This window comes from Apodemus sylvaticus, chromosome 11 (genome assembly GCF_947179515.1).
Source record: "Apodemus sylvaticus chromosome 11, mApoSyl1.1, whole genome shotgun sequence".
Lineage (NCBI taxonomy): Eukaryota > Metazoa > Chordata > Mammalia > Rodentia > Muridae > Apodemus > Apodemus sylvaticus.
In genome coordinates, this window is record NC_067482.1 from 30,295,005 (window position 1) to 30,305,801 (window position 10,797).

Below are 10,797 nucleotides of genomic sequence, written 5' to 3' on the forward strand. Positions count from 1 at the left end.
TCTTTACCTTTTTTATTCTTATGTTTTTGTTTTGTTTTATGTTTATGTGTGACACTCAATGCAGTTGTGTTTCATTCATTACAGTTAGCTGGAATTTAGTCTGCAATATCTATACCTGTTCCACACTATAAAGGATTACTGTGCCTGACTTAATATGTAGGGGCTTGGGATCTGAACTCAGATTCTCATGATTTTTTACATATGAATTGAATTTTTACATCTCTATGTTCTTTATATTCTGGTGTTTCAAAACCAATGTAACCCATTCTATACCCATATCCATATATGCTCATTATTTTATCTTTGGTTTGTGTAAATACAGTCTTATAGTTTCAAATAAATCAATAAGGGCTTAGATATACTGTGAAACATGAGATTTATTATATTCCTCCATCTAATAGTCATCCACTCAATTTTTAAGCCACAAATATTCTCTTTATCTAGGGCTCTAGAAAGCAGAGAAAATGGCCATAGAAATTGAACAGTGGAAAATTGAGTCCAGTGGAGTTGAAATGAGAACAATATTTGTTTTCTAGATTCTGTAACAGTTTTTTTTATAATAGCAATAAACACAAAGGAGACAAAGGACAAACATAAAATATGTAGACTTGGAAGAATAAAAGTATCAGACATTCTTTTGCAAAAACAATGTTGAAATGCCTCTAAGGTAGTGTTTCCAGCCATGCAAGCAAGTCCCTACGCAGAGAATAAGATAAGCTATGTGTTTCTTGGTTATAAAAAATTAATGAAAGGTAGCCTGTGTTAAATATCCCTATAACCTTCCCATTTTCATTATAATCTCTGCAGAAATATATACTTGGTTACAATTCTCTATTTAAACATGAATAAAAAATCTTTGAGGATATCTTACTCTGCTTCATATTTACCATACTAGTATAAAAATAACATTTTATTAACTGATTCAATAAATATTACATTCATATATTTACTGGTTTATTTAGTGTTTGTGTATGGGCACATATGTGCTAATGAGCCTGACTGATCAGGAAACAACTTTCACAAGTCACTTACTCTCTGGCCATCACATGAGTCCCAGAAGACAGTTCAGGTTAACCATCAGATTTGGTAGCAAGCAATTTTGCACAATTAACTATTTCTATGGCCATATCTGCATAATTTTTAAAGAATAAGTTTTGAGGTAGCTACCAGCAGAATTGACATCTAGAGAAAATGCTTTGTAAGTATTCTATTTGTTTGAGAAGGGGATGTGAAAATATAAGTTGTATTTACTCAGGAGAAGTGATGAGAGTAGAGGCTTGTCAAAGCTGTGGGAATACAAGCGTAGGCTGAGCCCAGAGCATTTCCTTCTCTGTTCTGACTATCCATAAGCCTAGGTCTGGAGGCTTATAGCCTCTGTAAATTCTAATCTTCCAAGAGTACTAATTCAATCCAGCTTCTCTTGGCTTCTGACTGAATTGCTCTACTGGCCCTCATACTGACATTGGCAATGTCTTCTAATCTTCTGGCTCCTCATTCTCAGGCTCATTCTATCTTCAGCTGTGTCTATCCTGTTCTCTCTGTAACTTGCTTCTGTCTAACCACCTAGTAAAAATGGCACACACACCCTCCACACAACACCCACAACACGCTACACATTACCCCTCAACCCTTTCTCTCTCTAGCTACTCTTGGGTAGCCTCTCTTTCCTGCGTTGATCTCCTGAAAGTTGGGCATGTCCTATCTCTCACTCTTACTCTCAAATCTATCTCTGATTCATCACTTTGTCTGTCCCAAGAAGACATCATATCAAACATGGCTGCTTCCTTCTACAAACTACCCTTACCTAAACTTTTAGGAATTAAAGGTATATACTAAGGGTATGTCTGTTTTCCTGTCAGATCATACTGTAATCCAAGGTATGCCTCCATCAAATAGACCTAGAAGGTCTTTTTGGATGTGATCCCTTGGCAGACCAGTCATGTTGCTGGATTAAAATTCTTCTATAGGGATGCTGCTCTATTGTATTTGTGTGAGAAGTAATGACTCTGAAATAGTTGTCATCCAAAACAGAACAGTAGATAATTTAGAAAAAATCATTAGATTATGCATCAACTAGTTAAATACAGACTTTAACAAGATTATGACTAGTGCATGTAACCAGGGGTTTGATGTATTTATTTTTTAATCATTTTTTATTATCTTCTTCATTTACATTGCCAATGGTAAAACCTTTCCCAATTTCCCCCGTACCCAAAACCCCTATCCCCACCGATTCCCTACTGCTCCTCCCACACCCTGCCTCCATGTATATACCCCTCTACCTGACACACTCCCACCTCTCCCCCAACTCCCCCCTGTCCGTTTCCCTTTGTTGGGGCCTCTATTGAGCCTTTATTTGACCAAAGACCCCTCCTCCCACTGATGCCCACCAAGGCATTCCTCTGCCACATTTTTGGCTGGAACTATGTGTTCCCCTTGGTTGATGGTTCAGTCCCTGGGAGTCTTGGGGTGTCTGGGTGTCCAAAGTCATTGTTCTTTTTTTAAACTGACAGTTCATTTCTCTGGAACTTTGTCCCGAGGGGAGAACACAAAAACTCCAGTCTTGATAGATCTCCTAGGGTACTACCTGATGTGAGGTAAGATAACCTGAGCTCATTGGAGAAGCTCAGAAAGGATCAAAACTAGAATCTTGGAAAGAAATCTTGAAAGTAGATGAAAACTGGATTTATCCTCCTCTTTCTTATCCTCTGTTTTAGTATGCAGGCTCTCCAGAGCTCATAGCTCTCTGTTGTGTACTTCCACATGAATAAAAATTATATATTATTGATGCTATATAGAAATGTCAAAACATGGCAGTTTCTTCCACTAATAAGACACGTCTCTCTCTTGTACTTGCCATGTCATGTCATGATGCTGCCCATCATGTTGTAACACAGTCTCAAAATTTCAGAATACTTAATACGTGCTGTTACCAACCTGCTTAGAGAATTCCAAAATTGTTTTGGGCATTTTGTTTGTTTCTTTTCTTCTCTTTCTACCCCAAATCTATGAGAGCAAAGTGATATTCAGCAATTTATGCAAACCAAGAAAATTTCTAATTCATATTCTTCTAACTTCTGCTTCTACATTTTTGAGAAATCATTCATGTAACAAAATAGTCTACTATATTTACAAAATACTCACCCTCACATATTTTGTTACAACAACAACAAAAAAGTAACTCTTCAAATATGGAAAACAAAAAGTTGAATCTAGTCTGTTTTCATAAATGAACACATTACAGTATCCATATCAAGTAACATTAATGAAAATATTCCATACATAACGCAAATTATTCTGAGTTTTCTTGAAAGGAACCAACAGTTTACTTGGGAAATTAGTCTGAGCACTGTAGAGCTCAAAGGATATGATAAAACTATAGAATTTATAATTTTTATTATAACATCTGCTTCATTTTTGGAGAGTAAGATGACAAAAATTTGAACTTCAGTCTTACAGGGTATCATCACTTTACTATAGCATTTAGTACTGAATCTGAACATTTTGGTTGCTCCTTAAATTTCTAAACAATCTCATGATAGGCAGATTGGGTAAGTAACACTGTTGGTATCAGGTAATGTGGAAAATTATTTTTTTATTTTACTGTGTTGCAACTGGAAGAATAGCTCTTACTCGTTCCATTTTCACATTTCAAAATATAGTATCATTTGAGTAATTTTTACATTTTAAATTATCAGTAAAATAAAAACCAAATCCATTGAAACTATAAGCATAACAGAAAAATTAAATGTCATTTGAAAGAAGGGACAGGCTTTCACACTGTCTGTTCTCACCCTCCCAAAAGAAAGAACTATCGAACATCATGTCTTTTCTTCCCATATGTTATGATGGGATTTCCATTCCATGGTACTTGAAGGTTGGGTTAATGCAAGTTCCTGCTATAGTGAAATAATAAATCCTACTAAACAAAGAGTAACCATCAACCCTGTTGATTCTATATTAGCATCACAGACTGCTTCAACTTTATTAACCTGAAAGTTTAATCTTTATATGACAGAAATGGAGTTCAGTTCTGTATCATGAAAGAAATTTCATTAAGTCATTCATTTTCATTTCTCCATGCTTAAAAAAGACTTGAAGGAAGTATGTGTCCCTTTAATGAGACATATAGGGTAATGTGTTTACAGGAAAATAGAAGAAAGGAAAATAAATACTGAGTGGCTCCTTATCTATGGAGAATTTTTTGTAAAACTATAAAATAATATTTTAAAAATTTTGGAGGTAGAAACAACTATAGTTGACAGTATGATACTGAAAACTCTTAAATCTATATTTAGAGTCATAAATACAATTTTAGCAACATACGATCAAACAATAGTATGGTTAAATAGTAATCTATAGATTCTGTGGGACTTAGACTGTAGAAATTTCAGTAGTGAATGCTCAGTATTTTAGATAGGTCTCTTTTTTCTTAATATTAAAAGCTAACATTTTCCAGTAGCTTATTAGGATAAGGGTAGGACTATGTGACCAATTGTTATTTATGACCCCAACAAGACCCTTTGGGGGCAGTGGTAAGAAGGCTCAGAGTCAACAACACAAACTCAGGGGTCAAGCAAGTGGCAAAAACACTCACTTAATACAGGAACTGGGCAAATCTTTATATCCTCCACCCAAGCCCTTAGGCTCATGACCACATGCTCCATGCAGTTGGAACCATCTGATTAGCTTTTCTGGTCATATGCTCTGTTCCCTTTGTCTCTGGGTATCGGACAATTTTAGGGTTGTTAGACATGGGAGCTATTATTGTACTTAGGCCACAGTGGGCCACCAGTCTTGAATCATTATTCCTAAAACCAATTCACAACTACCATTTTTTTTTGAAAAATTATAACACTTCTTTTCACTCTTTATTAGATATTTACTTACATTTCAAATGTTATCCCCTTTCCTCTCATTACCTCACTGAAAAGACCCTATCCCTTCCCCTCTCCCACTGATTACTACCCTCCCTCCAAATTTCCAGACCTGGTATTCCCATACACTGGAACATATAGTCTTTATAAGACCAATGGTCTCTCCTCTCATTGATGTCTGAAAAGGCCATCCTCTTTATATATGTAGCTGGAGCCATGGGTCCCTCCATATGTACTCTTTGGTTGGTGGTTTAGTCCCTGGGAGCTCTGGGCGTACTAGCTGGTACATATTATTGTTCCTCCTATGTGGCTGAAACACCTCTTCAGCTCCTTGGGTCTGTTCTCTAGCTCCTCCATTGGGGACCCTATGCACAGTCCATTGGTAGGCTCTGAGCCATCGGTGCTTTGATTGCCCTTCTAAGAAGTACTAAAGTATAAAAACTTTGTTCTTCCTTCTTCTTGAGCTTCCTGTGGTCTGTGGATTGTATCTTGGGCATTTTGAGCTTTTGGGCTAATATACATTTATCAGTGATTGCATACCATGTGTGTTTTTTTGTGATTGGCTTACCTCACTTAGGATAATATTTTCCAGTTGTACCCATTTGTCTAAGAATTCATGAATTCATTGTTTTTAATAGCTGAGTAGTATTCCAGAGTGTAAATGCACCATATTTTCTGTATTCACTCCTCCATTGAGGGTCATCTGGGTTCCCAAGACTCAATTCACATTTCAAATTATGCCCAAGAAGAAGGAAGGAGAGGTACCTAGTCCTGGAAAGGCTCAGTGTAGCAGTGTAGCAGAAATACCAGGACATGGAAGCAGGACAGGGTTGATTTGGGAACAGGGGTAGGGAAGAGGACTTATGGGGCTTTTTGGGAGGGTGGAACCAGGAAAGGGGAAATCATTTGAAAGGTAAATAAAGAATAATCTAATAAAAAATTTGTCAAAAGAACCAATTTTTGAATATATCAAGGAGAGAGAGATGAGAGAGACAGAGAGACAGAGAGAAAGATCTTTTCTAAAAACAAATATCATATAAACATGAGCATAGATCAATAGTTTTGTTCAATTTATATAGTTTATATAGTGTTGAGTGTATGATGATCCTCAGTAATGTCACTGATGGTAACTAAAGGCAACTATAACAAAGTTCTGCTTCCCTTGCATATATCAGTAATGAATTTCCACTTGTGGCATTTCTCCATATTGATACCTTACTTTCCTGTAAGTTCATTCTTCCAATGTATATTTTTCATAAAAAAATAAACATGATATTGCATGTATGTATATGTGTGTGAGTGTGTATGAGGATGTGTGTGTGTGTGTGTATTTATGTGTTTTGTAGCTTAACCTATCAGAATTATATAAAGTTGTACAATGCTTTTGGTTTTCTATGCCCAAAATTAAGTGCATGGTATAAACATAAAATTGGGCTCCCAATTGCACTGGTTCATGAAATAGCTAATTGATATATTTCATTATTTATAGTAATTTTGTGTGTAATCTCTATTCTAATTGTTTTAATTTCAAGAATAATACTCAATAATATTAATCTTGTAAGCATTTTATCTTAATAAATTATAAAATTGAGTTATAACTCAGAGGCAGCTATCTTTTTTATGGTCTGCAATTACTTAAATCCAAGTAAAATTAATACTTCTCTAAAATATAGTTGAAATTCCCACTATGAGCCTACTTACTTTTAGTATATTAATCAAGACCAACTGTGACAAACTATTTTAAGGGGTCTATTTTAGGAATGTTTATTCTTATAAAATATTAATTTTTTGAAAATATTATAGTTTGGTATTAGTTTTGTATGGAACTAGTTTTATCCTAGCTCAAATTTTCTTTATTTATATCTTCTACTAAATATTTAAACATGAGATCTTCTAGGTTCTTTTGGGGTGGTACAATATATAAGGTATCACAATTATTTAATCATAGATATTTTTGCTTTATACATATTTAGAAAAGCTTTTTCAGAGGAAGAAAATCATCTTTATAATAAATACTTTTATGGATAAATTCAACAGTTTATATTTGTTTCTTATCCATATTTTATCTAGATATTTCTCCCAAATTTAAAGTAATTTTGAACTCTCCACCTTGCCTTATTTAAAACCCATATTCATCACATTTTTTATTTCCCAGTTTTTAAATCTTTTTTCTTCAATTATAAATATAGATTATTATTCAAAGCAATTAGTGATTTCTGCTTGAAATTATTATTTTATATTTTTATATTTTATTTATGTCTTGGTTTATTCTCTTCATGGATATAAAAACAGTGTCTTTAAATTTCTAAATTTTTTCAATTCTTTCAAAATCATACCTTATAAATTAAATTAAATTTTGTATTGTATTTGAATTTCCTATTTTAAATTAGTGTATAGCTAATAAACGTGTGTACTGACTGTTTATTTAGCTATTGTTTTTGGTTTTCCTAAAGATTGATTTTTTTCTCATGTAAATGTTTTCTCTTTTATGTTCTTTTATTGTTAATTATTAAAGTTATTCTATTCAATTTTAGCTATATTATTCATTTGTGTGTCCCTTTATTAATTTTTTAGGAAAAGGTATCACTTGCGTATTATATTTACAAAGTAGTGGCATATTATGTAGTTTTAGCTTAAGCTTTTCTAGTTGGAATATCTAAGTCCAAATCAATTTCTTAAGTTAAAAAATTCTACAAATATCTGTGTAAATTGTGAATCTGCCTTTTATTTACATGCATAGTTCCTCATGTTATTGAACAATCTGCTTATATTCATTCAATTTGTTTTCCTTGTGATTTTGATATTTGGAGAGATATTGATTTTATTATCAGAAGGTATAATTACAGAGAATAATTATTACAAGTTTATAGGATTTTTCCTCATGTTTTTGAAGATGAAATTATTAGTGTTATTTATTTTATAAATGTTCCTACAGTTTTTTAAAAACTGAAGAAATAATTGTAGTGGGAACCTTTTTATAGTACAACCGAGGTAAATAGCAGGCTCTTTAATTGTCTGGGGGCCATTTAGTGTCTCAGTGTAAACACACAACAAATCTTACTTTCATGATGAAAAAAAATTGGAACTGAACTGAAAGATTCCCCACCCACATCAGATGTATTTCATAGTATGGAATGTACTAGACAGCCTGCTAGAGTTGAAAAGACATTTATAGAGGAACACTCCTCCACTGCTGGTGGGGTTGCAAATTGGTAAAACCACTCTGGAAATCAGTCTGGCGTTTCCTCAGAAAACTGGGCATGTCACTTCTGAAAGATCCTGCTATACCACTCCTGGGCATATACCCAGAGGATTCCCCAGCATGTAATAAGGATACATGCTCCACTATGTTCATAGCAGCCCTATTTATAATAGCCAGAAGCTGGAAAGAACCCAGGTATCCCTCAACAGAAGAGTGGATGCAAAAAATGTGGTATATTTACACAATGGAGTACTATTCAGCCATTAGAAACAATGAATTCATGAAATTCTTAGGCAAATGGATGGAACTGGAGAACATCATACTAAGTGAGGTAACCCAGTCTCAAAAGATCAATCATGGTATGCACTCACTAATAAGTGGATATTAGTCTGGAAAACTGGAATACCCAAAACATAATCCACACATCAAATGATGTCTAAGAAGACCGGAGGAGTGGCCCCTGGTTCTGGAAAGACTCAGTGTAGCAGTATAAGGCAAAACTAGAACAGGGAAGTGGGAAGGGATGGGTGGGAGAACAGAAGGGGGAAAGGGGGCTTATGTGACTTTCAGGGAGTAGGAGACCAGAAAAGTGGAAATCATTTGAAATGTAAATAAAAAATATATCGAATAAAATTTAAAAAAATTAAAAAAAAAAAAGACATTTATAAGCAAACTGCAAAACCAACCTCCCGGTAGAGACATGTGTACCCACTTGTGCAAACGTCGATGTAACCAATCATTCGCTGGTAATCCATAACTGGTTATATATAAACCTGTTTAAAACCCATGCAAGGGAAAGGGTCTTCAGGTAAACCTTCTTGGGAACTGGTTCTAATGCTTTTTCTCAATTTGGCTCCCAATATCATATGGGAATCTACTTGTCCAGACACTGAGGGCCCTTGTCCTTAATTGGTTTTAGATAAATAAACATTAAGTGTTCAGAAATATCTTATGCAAATAAGTTTATTTCATTGGATATTTTCTTTATTTATATTTCAAATGTTATCTCCTTTCCCAGTTTCCCCACTTGCCAGTCCCTCCCCTAACCTGTCCCCCACTGCTTCTATGAGGGTGTTACCACCTACTCACCCACTCCTGCCTCCCCACCCTCACATTCCACTACACTGGGGCATTGAGTTTTCACAGGACCAAGGGCTTCTTCTACCATTGATGCCTGACAAGGCCATCCTGTGTTACATATGCAGCTGGGGCCATGGGTCACTTCATGCGTACTCTCTGGTTGATGGTTTAGTCCTTGGGAGCTCTGGGGATATGGCAGAGTGTCTTGTTGGTTGATACTGTTCTTTTTCCTATGGGGTTATGTTTGAAAACATTCTCAGCCTTGATTTAAAAAAGGGGGGATTCTATTTAGTGAATTCTCATGAATGCAGATACTCATGGCTGCACAATGTCCTCAGAATAAGCAAATGCTGACTATTTAAGTCTAAATAAGAAATTCATTCTGTTCTTTTCGATGTTCAGGGACCATTGTGGATGAAAGAGCTGAAGGAATTTAGGAACCCAAAGACATTGAGAAAGGCAGTGTGAAATGCTAGTTCCTTTGCAATACAGTGTGCTATTGTAATAATTATCGCTCATTAGCTATGGATGCCTAACCTGAGTCTCCACAAGGGGGTGTCTGCCAGGAGCAGGAATAAATGGAGGAGGTCTTCAAGGCAAGCTTCCCACCAATGTGAAGTACTTCCTATTAATCCATTCATGAAAAGGGGAAGTCATGGCTTCCAGTTTGTATCCACTGGTCATCTCAGCAGGTTCCTATGAATAATTTCAACATTCCCATCCAATGGTCTTGAAGGCGATCTTAATTAAACTAGTCTGGCTATAAAAAAAAAAAACAAGAAGGTATGACTCTATCTGTTAATAAGCAGATAGAATTGATAAGTGTGGTACAATTATAATAGCAAAGGGAAAGAGAAAAACAAAAAAATTTTTATATAAATGTATAAAATTATAGAAAACTACCTTAATTAATAAAAAGGCCTTTTCAATATTTTTCTTTTTTTGTTAATTTATTCTTCTCTTATATATTACATCCAGACCATAATTTCCACTCTCAACTCCCACTTCTCTACTTTCTTTATAAAGGCACATAGTGCTATGTACATAGTACTTTCTTAGCACACATTTGTGTGTGTGTGTGTGTGTGTGTGTGTGTGTGTGTGTGTGTGTAGGTGAGTATGTGTGTGTCTGTTTGTGAAGTTCTCATTGTAAAAATATGGAATACAATTTGAGTGTCATTCTTGTGCAGGAACAATACAAATCTTCTCTGTATTGTTTAAATCTTAGTATATATGCCGCTGTAGGAATCATGTTTTTGTTTTCAGTTGTAATAGTCTTAGAATGTTTTCTTCTGATACATATTGCTATGATAAATGATATTAATAAATATTTGATATGAATCCATCCAATTTGGCAAAAATATATTAGAGACTTAATCATTTAAGGATTAGTTGAATTAGGTAATATTAAATCTATGATATCTAAGTTAGATTAATAAGTAAAACAGTCTTATTTTTCTTGTGTTTTAGAAAGTGACAAATTTCCTCATTTAATAACTTTTTTATATGCTATAAAATATTGTAATTGCAGTCAGAGTAATTTAATTTTTTTATTATTTGGGTAAGGTTCACTTATATGTCTATATTTCAGAGTTTATACATTATTTGTATAAATTTTGTCATAACAGATTTAACATTT

At 34.5% G+C, this 10,797-nt stretch overlaps 1 pseudogene; it reads right to left on the minus strand.

Moving 5' to 3' along the window:
* Positions 1–10,309: 10,309 nt before the first annotated feature.
* LOC127696980 (uncharacterized) lies at positions 10,310–10,407 on the minus strand (annotated as a pseudogene).
* Positions 10,408–10,797: the final 390 nt, after the last annotated feature.